The following is a 10583-nucleotide window of genomic DNA, read 5'->3' as shown; positions in this document are numbered from 1 at the left end:
ATCTCATCCTCTGTCGTCCCCTTCTCCTCCCGCCTTCAGTCTTTCCCAGCATCAGGGTCTTCCCCAATGTGTCAGTTCTTTCCATCAGGTGGCCAAAGTATTGGAGTTTCAGCTTCAGCATCAGTCCTTCCAGTGAGTATTCAGGACGGATTTCCTTTATGATAGAGTGGTTTGATCTCCTTTCTGTCCAAGAGGCTCTCAAGAGTCTTCTCCAACACCACAGTTCAAAAGCATCAATTCTTCGGCACTCAGCTTTCTTTATAGTTCAACTCTCGCATCCATACATGACTACCATAAAACCCATAGCTTTGACTAGACGGACCTTTGTTGGCAGTGATGTCTCTGCTTTTTAAAATATGCCATCTAGGATGGTCATAACTTTTCTTCCAAGGAGCAAGTGATCTTAATTTCGTGGCTGTAGTCACCATCTGCAGTGATTTGGGAGCCCCCCAAAATAGTCTCTCACGGTTTTCAATGTTTCCCTGTCTATTTGCCATGAAGTGATGGGACTGGATGTCGTGGTCTTAGTTTTCTGAATGTTGTGTTTTAAGCCAAGTTGTTTTTTTTTTTTTTTTTTACACTCCAGGTTTTTATTTTTACACCCATCAGGCCATGAATTCATAGGGAATGGGCTCCAACATTTCGGGTTCCTTTCCATGGGTCCTCACAAAGTGTGCTTCTCTGGGTGGAGCAGGCTGGCGCTTCATCTGAACCCAAGTCCCTTTCTCTTTGGCTTCCTTCTTTTTCTGATCATTTTCCTTCACACGTTTCAGAAAGCTACCTAGGCTCTTAGAGTGCTTAATATGCTCGATACGCACATTAATTCTCTTGGCAAGAATCTTGCCCTTAACTTGTTTGTTTACAGTGATGCCAACAGCATGCTGGGTGACACTGTAGACTCTCCCAGTTTTGCCATGGTAACATTTGTGGGGCATTCCTTGTTGAACACTACCCATTCCCTTGATATCTACAATATGCCTCTTCTTGAAGATTCGCATGTATGTGGCCAAAGGAACAACTCCGTGTTTTCCAAAAGGCCTAGAGAGCATGTAGCAGGTGCCCCTCCTCTTTCCCTTTGTGTTGGTCATTTTGGCAAATTAGCCTGAGGGACCAGGGGAGAGATAGAAGGTGGCAGGATAAGCCGACTTTTTCACTCTCCTCTTTCACTGTCATCCAGAGGCTCTTTGGTTCTTTGCTTTCTGCCATAAGGGTCTTGTCATCTGCGCATCTGAGGTTATTGATATTTCTCCCAGCAATCTTGAGTCCGGCTTGTGCTTTGTCCAGTCTGGCATTTCGCATGAGGTACTCTGCATAGAAGTTAAATAAGCAGGATTATTTTTGCTTAGATATGATTTAAAGTTATTTGGGGTAATTCCTAGGAGTGGAATTGCAGGGTCATGTGAGAGTTTTATGTTTAACTGCTTGAATAGTTGCCAAACTGTTTTCCATAGTGGTTGCCTCATTTTGCATTCCTGTCAGCAAACTTTCTTTGTACCTAGTCCAGCAATCTTCCTCTCTTATGGAGTCGGTATTTCATTTATATATAATGCAATTGGTGAGGTACTTGGGTTAAATCTGCCATCTTATTATTCGATTTCAGTGTTTCCAAACTCTTTCTTTTTCTCTCTCCTATCTTGACTTCTTTTGTATTGCTGTGTTTCTCTCTCTGATTACCTAGTTAGTTGTGCATTCTTTCATTGCTTACCCCAGAAATTATGGTATGTAGTCTTGACTTACAATATTGTAATAAAAATAACAACTTTGGTCACTCTCCCATTAGTGTTCCTCTGACCCCTGCCTTTATCATTTTATTATTACACATAATTATTTTGTATTTTCTATGTCTTTAAGGCATTATGTTTTGTTTTTACAGAGAATATTCATTTCTATTTTCCCACACATTCACCTCTTTTGTGGCTTTTAATTCCTTTTGAATTTTAATCTTGGATTACTTTTATCTTTTAGTGTAGGTTTGGGCCAGTAATTTTTCTGTTTTTGACTATCTGAAAATGTCTTTACTTTGCCTTCACTTATTAAAGGGTATTTCTACTTACCATAGTATTATGGTGAGCAGTTGTTTTCTCTTAGTTCTCTGAATAAGTCATTCTGTTGTTTTCTAGCATTCCAAAGTCCAGCAGTAGTTGTTCTATTGAAGGTAAGGTATGTTCCCCACCCCACCCCCACCAGTTGTTTTTCCGATATATTTCGTTGATTTTCCACAGTTTAAATGTGATATGCTTAGGTGTATTTTTTGTTTGTATTCTTCTTGGGATTTGCATAACTTTTTGAATCTATAGAAAAGTGAAAATGAAGTAATTCAGTCGTGTCCGACTCATTGTGACCCCATGGACTGTAGCGTACCAGGTTCCTCTGTCCATGGGATTTTCCAGGCAAGAGTACTGGAGCGGGTTGCCAGATCTATGAGTTGTCTTTAATCAGTTTTGACAAATTCTTGACCATCCTCTTGTTATATATTGCCTCTGTTCCTTCTTTCTTCCCTCTTTTGAGGTTGCAGTTATGTATATCCTAAATATTTTCATGTGTTTTACACATCTAGTTTTTTTTTTTTTTTTTCTATATTTTTCAGTAGGTTTTGGTCTGTGTGCTTCTGGTTTGGATATTTTCTATTGCCTTGTTTTCCATTTTGTCACTTTCTTTCTTCTGGTATATCTAATGAGCTCTTTACATCATCATTTATGTATTTCACTTACAGAATTTCCACTTGGTCCTTCTTATGATCGATTCCAATTTCTGGAATCTTTCATCTTTTATTTTCTCAAACATATTTCTCATTTACCGTCTTGGGACTGAGCTGAGTTGAGGCTGGGTTTCAGTTTTGACCAGCCTCTGCCTCCCTGTCTTTGCCCCCACTGCTGACATGTGGTCACTCAGGGGAGGGGCTTCCAGCTGCGAGTGAGTTATGCCCATTTCCCCTAGCTGGACTTGAGCCTCTAAATTATGTTTCCTCATACTGATAACACTGCCAAAATCTCCACTCTGCTTTTCAGAGGCATTGTGCTTAGCTTCCTAACCTCCTGCCCTATGCATTTCCAGAATTTTTAAATATCTTGAAGGGAAAATTAGCCCTGTGTCAGGCCCAAACCTCGGAACTTCCCTGTTCACTCATTTGTCCCTTTTGTTTTGAATTTTGCCTGTAGTCTTTTTTTTTCCTTCTAATTTTTATTTTATATTGGAGCATCATCGATTCACAATGTTGTGTTAGTTTCAGGGGGTACAGCAAGGTGATTCAGTTATATATATGCATGTACTGTCTACGGTCTTGCATGACTACCAGAGCCCTGCTGGTTTCTTGGTTCTCTAGCATCAGCCTGGGCAAAAGTTGCATCTCAGTCTTTTGCCTTACACCCAGGTTCAGCAGATACCTCCTTGGAGAAGTGGCCGCACTTATCGGGCCACCTCTGCATGCTTCCCTGCTCTCTGATCCCTGGTCTGTCTAGTTCTTTTCCTTCAGTAGTTCTCTAGTAGCCTTCAAGAGATACTTTAAAATTTTTCCTATATTTTGAAGTTGTTCTTGATGGGAACATTGATTTAATTTAAAGTTATTCATTTTAAATGATATCTTTATGCTTGGAAGTACTGGTTGCATATAGTTTGTTATATGTTATTATATATAAATATATGCTATATTATTACATATAGTGTATATATATACTATTATATGTAGGGTTATTTTATATATTACTATATACTATGTAGTAATAGTGATAATAAGTGGTAAAGTGATTGTCCCATATAGTTATGTATCAGTTATGACATCTGTTACACAGTTAACTTCTTTGAACACCAGTTTCTCAAAGTGACGCTCGGTTTTGTGACTGCGTTGTGTATAGAAGGCTTCTGGAAAATGTTTTATATCAATGTAGAAATAAATTGATTGAGTCTTAGTGGAAAGGCCTTGTGGTGAGAATATGATTTGAGGTAAAAGTCAGCAATGACTCTGGAACTGATTATATAAACGTGAAAAAAATATTTGGTAGTCAAAAGCCCAGATGTACATTTCTTGGGATAATTGATCCCTTCCTGTGGTTATGATGATAATTTTAGTATGGTTTTATGTTTGGGGCCACTATTTTTTCTTTTTGTTTCCTTAATATCAGCTTACAGTGTTAGCTCTGTTTACATCATGTGATTTCAGAGTTCAAAAACTCTAGTGTGTGTTTTTAAATTTTGCTTTTAATGTAAAAAGAACAGGAAAATATGAGACCAAAGTGATATCTCTTCCTTTACCTGCCACCTCAAAATGCGTCCCACTGTGTATAATGACTGCTCTTCCTCTCCTACCCTCTCCTTTCATTTTTTGTCCTCCTCTCCTATTGATATATGTTAGTTGACAAAAATACAGAAATTGAAGTACTTAAGACAAACAAATTTGAAATCTCTTGTAATCCCATTACCAAGCAGTAATCAGGTTTCTGAGCATTTGACACGTATCTTTTGTGGGTTTTTCTATGTAAAATGGACTGTATGTATTGTTATTTGTCGTACTCAGCCAGGCCTTTTCATTAATATCACCTGTAATAATTAAAATATCCGTATAGATTCTGCAATACACCTCATACTTAACCAAATCAGAATCTCTAGGGGTAGGGTGAAGAGGGTTTTGTTGAGAAAAACAAAAACTTCCCTTCAGAAAATTTTAATTGCCTTCAGAAATCTTCTAAAACAGAAAAAACCAAGAATATTGCCACATTATATGTGAAGAAAACTTTGACTTGTATACAACTCTCCATCTAATGATTTGGTTTGGGCTTTTTCCCTGCCATTCTGCCCTGGGGTGAATTTGGACTGCTGTCGGGATTTCCGCCATCTCTCTGTACGCTCTGTTCTCCTATCTGTGTGGAGTACGGACGTGTCATACTTCCCTGCCGCAGGCTCTGTCAGCGGGCTCACAGTGAATGCTCGAGGCTCATGGAGCTGTTTGGTGTTCCTTGGCCTGAAGATATGGAATTCAGTAGGTGCGAAAATCATAGATTTTTCATGGACCATTGCTTCTTTTGCAGCATATTTAAAATTATTTGTCTTCTAGTTCATCAGTTTTTATGAACTTTTCGAAGTGTGTATATTACTTATAATTTTGAACAGAAGTTTCATGCCTCAGAGCTGTTCATTTCCTTAGGAATTTGGAATGAAATGAAAAAAGTGGAAAAAGAAAAACATTTCAGTGAAGAAAATTTTAAAGTAATTAAGAAAAACATAATCAAGATATTGATTGTTTGATATCCTTCCCTTAGTTTTTTTTTTTTTTTTCTGGTTATAAAAGTAATGCCATTTATAAAGGATTAGAAGATATAGAGAACATAATCAATTGTTGCCTCATTATTAAATATCTCTAATGACTTAATGGGACTCGAATATCTTTATGATTTCGGTGTTATTGACTACAGTAGTTCTGTCATTTCTGTTTTTCTTCCTTTTTTTCAATTTTGTTTTTTTGCCCATGCAACATGGTCAAGATAGAGCCCGTGGCTTCTGCACTGGAAGCACAGAGTCAACCACTGGACTGACAGGAAAGTCCTTTTGTTCTGTTTTACTATCATGTATTACCATACCCAGACCCAGAAAATGTCAGATACTTTTCAAATCACTTCCAATATATAGATTGTAAGCATTTCCAAAAGGTTTGAGGACATTTACCTGACAGTCTTTGTTTTACCTTACAGATTTGTTTAAGAGAACATAATTGTTAGTAATAACGTGTATGGTAATAATACTGCATTTTTTTATACTATAATGTTGTGCCTTTTCGTGTTCTTAAATGTTTCAAGGATAAAGCATAGATGAATACCTATAAAACTCTTACTGTCTAGCTTTGTCCAATAATATTTTGCAGTCTTTGCTTCAGACTTTTTTTTTTTGGCCACACCCAAGAGTTTGAGTGTACTCCGGGAGTTGGTGATGGAGAGGGAGGCCTGGCGTGCTGTGATTCATGGGGTCGCGGAGAGTCAGACACGACTGAGCGACTGAACTGAACTGAACTGACTGAAGATCCCACATGGCTTGCAGGATCTTAGTTCCCCCAACTAAGGATGGAACCTGGGGCCCAGACAATGAGAATACCAAGTCCTAACCATTGGACAACCAGGGAATGCCCCAGATTTCTTTTTTAAAGAAATAAAACAGTACAGGTAGCGTTGAAGTTTCCTTCGTTAGTATCCATCTTGATTTCATTTCCTTCTTTTCTCCCCAGAGATGAGATCAACATTGTGTTTAATTTGTCATTAACTCTTCTTGCGTTTGTTTTTATACTCTTAGTGTACATCACAAGAATATCCATAAGCAACATTCTATGCTTTTTTACGTTTTATATATACATATAAACATATATATATATATATGTTGTACATGTACCTGTGTTTATATCTGTATCTGTTGTTTATATTTGTTAGCCTGGTTCTATCCTCTTAATTGCTGTGTAATGGCCAATTGTGTTAATACTACTATCTGTAGTTACTTAGCCATCTTCTACTGATGGTCATTTAAGTTATTTCCAAGGGTTTGCTATTATGGGCAGTGCTGCACAGAACACTTATTTCTGCTTCATTTTTAAAATTAATTTTATTTATCATCTGTCAATAGCCCTTGGAGATAGGTAAAAAGCCCACGTTGTTACTGTCATTTGATAGATGGAGAAACTTAAAACATGTATTAGTTACTTGTAGTCAGTTCACTGACAGTTGGCTTTCTTTTATTTGTCTGCTCTGTTTTTCACCTATTTGACATAATCTCTTGTCTAGACCTATCAAACCATTCATCCACTATCTCCCCAAAACCTTATAATATTTATCGTTCCCCTTTTAGAAATATAAATTTATTGATATTTATAACAACAGTTATGAATTACCTCGGCAGAAATCCTATTTTAAGTTTTGTGTCTAACTACAATTGTTTAATGGTCTTTTTATTTTAATAGATTATGGACAGTTATAGAAATATCATTATGATCTCTGTTTTGTTAGTATTAAATCTGTTTTATGTCCTCAGTATTTTGCCTGGAGTTGCCTAACTGTGAATTCTTCCTTAACTTCTGACAAACTGATCTCTCATAATAACCTTTCATTCTTCCACATCTCTCATATCCTTTTTCATACTGTACCTCTTCTTCAGTTTTATGGATACCCCAAAGTTATGGGGTTTGATCTCACCTTTCCTAATAGCTCCCTTCATGATCTCATTTCTTTTCTTACTTAGGTTAAACTTTGTTATCTGTCACATACATAAAATAGTACTTTTGCTAACAATTTCAACTTATTCCATCTACTGTGCTTATTCAGATCTCTAGCTGGACCAATTTAACTAATTTATTACAAAATAATTATGCTGCATATTTAATTATTTAAATCATAGCAACACCTTTTTTTTATTACAGTCCAAATTCTATCATTGTTTTATTATATTTGCTTTATCACATCTGTCCATCCCTCTACTGATCTACTAATCTACATTACTCTTTGAGTGTATTTAAAAATAAATTAGAGACAACAGTTACTGTCCTCACAAATACTTTATCAGGTCCTTCACCAAACATTTGTCTGTAGTTTTTTTTTTTTCTACCGTTTAAAACTTTACAAGGTAATGCACGGATCTAAAGACAGCACCTGAGTTTTGATAAAAAACCTGCAGCTTAAAAAACCAAATCCTTAGAAGGTTGTAGAACCTGATCATTACCATTGCCTCACGCTCTCATGTTCCTAGCTAGTCAGCCCATGTCTGTGCCATCCTCTGGAGGCAACTGCTGTTTAGCATCCTTCCTAGATGATCACTGTGTGTATTCTAGAGCTTCATAGAAATGAAGCCATACGTGTATAACTCTCATTGTGCTTGAGTGAAGAGTGCTCTTCTTTGCTCTGTTTTCAAGACTCATTAATGGTTTTGTGTTCATTAACAGTTCTTTCCTTTTTCTTGTCTTCCATTGTATAGATTACTGTATTTTGTTTATCCATTCTCCTATTGCTAGACAGTTTAAAACATAGCCGCTCTGTTGGCTCTTTGTCTTTAGTCAGTTTCCAGTGTGGTCAACAGGAAAGTTTCTATTCATTCTCCTCAGCACTTATGCCAAATCTACGTCACTCACTTCAAACCTATAGTTTATTTCACAGTCATTCCGTATGTGACCCTTACTCCCTTCAACCTCAGTCTGTCCTCCTTTCCTGAAAATCACTTTAGCATTTTGTGCAAACTATTGTGGTCTGCTAATCTGCTCAATCTCAGTCCAGTCCTTCTCAATTTCCTTTCTTGCATCTTCTTCTTCCTGGTGCTTCTTAACAATCTGTTTCTGTTCTTTTTGATTCTACATGATTCCTCTGGATAATTTCTTTTTTTTTTTTTTTGGTAATTAATTTATTTTTTATTGGAGGCAAATTATTTTACAATATTATATTGGTTGGTTTTGCCATACATTGGATAATTTCATCTCACTGGTTTTAACTGTTAGTCACATGCTGATGCCTCCTAAATCCAAATCTATAGCCTTGTCATCTTTCTGGTAAGTTCCAAATCTGCCTAACAAGTAGCCATTGGATATCCTAACCTGAATTTGTCTCAAGTACCTCAACTTCAACATATCTAAAATTGATTTTACTCTTTGCTCATTTTTTTTTTAATTCCTAGAAGGCATATTCCTCCTTCATTGACCCAAGCTCCCACATCCAGTCAGTTGTAGATTCTGCTGCTTTTATTTAACTAATTTCACAACTGTCTCATTCTCACTGCCTGATCTGGTTTTAGTTACGGCTCATCAGATATCTCTGCTCTCAATTTTGTACAGCTCAAATGTCTTCCATTCTCCTTCTAGTCATCTTTCTAATTAACTTGTATGTGGAGTGAACGCTCAGTAATGTAGAACTCTTTGAGACCCCGTGGACTAAATATATAGCCCACCAGACTCCTCTGTCCATGCATGAAATTTTCCAGGCAAGAGTATTGGAGTGCGTTGCCATTTCCTTCTCCAGGGGATCTTTCTGACCCCAGGATCGAACCCACGTCTCTTTTGTCTCCTGCAGTAGCAGGCAGGTTTTTTACCAGTTGAGCCACCAGCGAAGCTGTTAAGTTGGGTAAGGGCTATATGAATATATTTACTCAACAGTCATCCATTCAGCAAATATCAATTGGATGTCTTCCCTGTGCTTGACTAGAGAAGGCAGTGGCAACCCACTCCAGTACTCTTGCCTGGAAAATCCCATGGGCGGAGGAGCCTGGTGGGCTGCAGTCCATGGGGTCACTAAGAGTCGGACACAGCTGAGTGACTTCATTTTCACTTTTGACTTTCATGCATTGGAGAAGGAAATGGCAACCCACTCCAGAGTTCTTGCCTGGAGAATCCCAGGGATGGGGTAACCCTAGTGGGCTGCCATCTGTGGAGTCACACAGAGTGTGACATGACTGAAGTGATTTAGCAGCAGCATGTGCTAGACACTATTCCAGATAGTGGAGATGAGTAGTGAACAAAACTTCGTCTGTTCTTATGGAGCTACAGTTCTAGTGATGGCTGTAATGGTAGGATATAGATAAGGAAATAATGTCAGATAGCAGTGACTGCCAATAAGAAAGAATAGAGTTAGGTGACAGTGATACAGTATGGAGACATTAGGGAAGTCCTTTTTAATAAGGAGACAGTGTGACAGGGACGTGAATGAAATGAGAGAACAAATGATACAAATATCTAGGGAAGATCAGTCCAGGCAGAGGAAGCAGAGCAACAAGTGCAGAGACTCTGAAGTGGAGGCATGCTGGTTATATTCACAGAACAACGGGGACACCACAGAGGCTTGAGCCGTGTGAGTAAGGGAGAAGGGAAGGGAAATTCGATCAGAAAGCACTGGGGTTGGGAGGTGTCTTTAGAGCTCCTTTATGGAATTTGGATTTGATTCTGAGTGAGCCAGAAGATGTTGAGCGGAAGAGACATGATCATGAGCACAGGGGTGGCATGTCTTTAAAGGATCACCCTGGTTCTTGTGTACAAATGGAGATGAAATGGAAGCCACTCCAGAAATCCAAGGATGAGGTACTAATCGCTCAAACTGGGTGGACGCTGTGGAGAACGTGGAAAGTGGTCAGATTCTAGATACGTTGCAAAGTCGAATGACAAGAAGTGCTGGTAGGTTGTGAGGTGGATACGCAGAAGTAGTTTCAAGGAGGACCCCAAGGGTTTTGGCCTGAGCAACTAGAAGAGTGGGATTACCATTCTTGAAAATGGAGAAACTAAGGAGTGGAAATCAAGAGTTTGGTTTTGGAAGGATTGGAAAGTAAGGAGTGTGTCTGTGGTGAGTCGGTGGTTGGATGTACAGATGTGTCCATTGATATGTTTATGTCAGTGTTTACACACACACGCATACACATGTTTCTGAAAGTGCTTACCTCTTGTGCTTACAGTTCATGCGCTCTTCGTGCCCCAGCAACACTACACACACCCTGTTTGAACCTCTGTGCCTTTGCTCGCATTTTTTGTTAGAATACTGATTGCCATACTGCCAGTACTGGCAAATACTGATTCAAAAATCCTGTGTTGAGGGATTGACATGAAGTCTTTCATAGTTTTGATTGCTTCAGATGTCATGCTGCTGTAT

General features: G+C 38.3%; 1 pseudogene; it reads right to left on the bottom strand.

Moving 5' to 3' along the window:
* Positions 1-605: 605 nt before the first annotated feature.
* Positions 606-1091, bottom strand: LOC148775511 (large ribosomal subunit protein eL21 pseudogene; annotated as a pseudogene).
* Positions 1092-10583: the final 9492 nt, after the last annotated feature.

The sequence above is a fragment of the Moschus berezovskii genome, chromosome 15 (genome assembly GCF_049115385.1).
Source record: "Moschus berezovskii isolate FMDL1 chromosome 15, NW_MosBer_1.0, whole genome shotgun sequence".
NCBI lineage: Eukaryota > Metazoa > Chordata > Mammalia > Artiodactyla > Moschidae > Moschus > Moschus berezovskii.
Note: the sequence above shows the minus strand (reverse complement) of the source record. Positions and strands in the feature narration are given on the sequence as shown.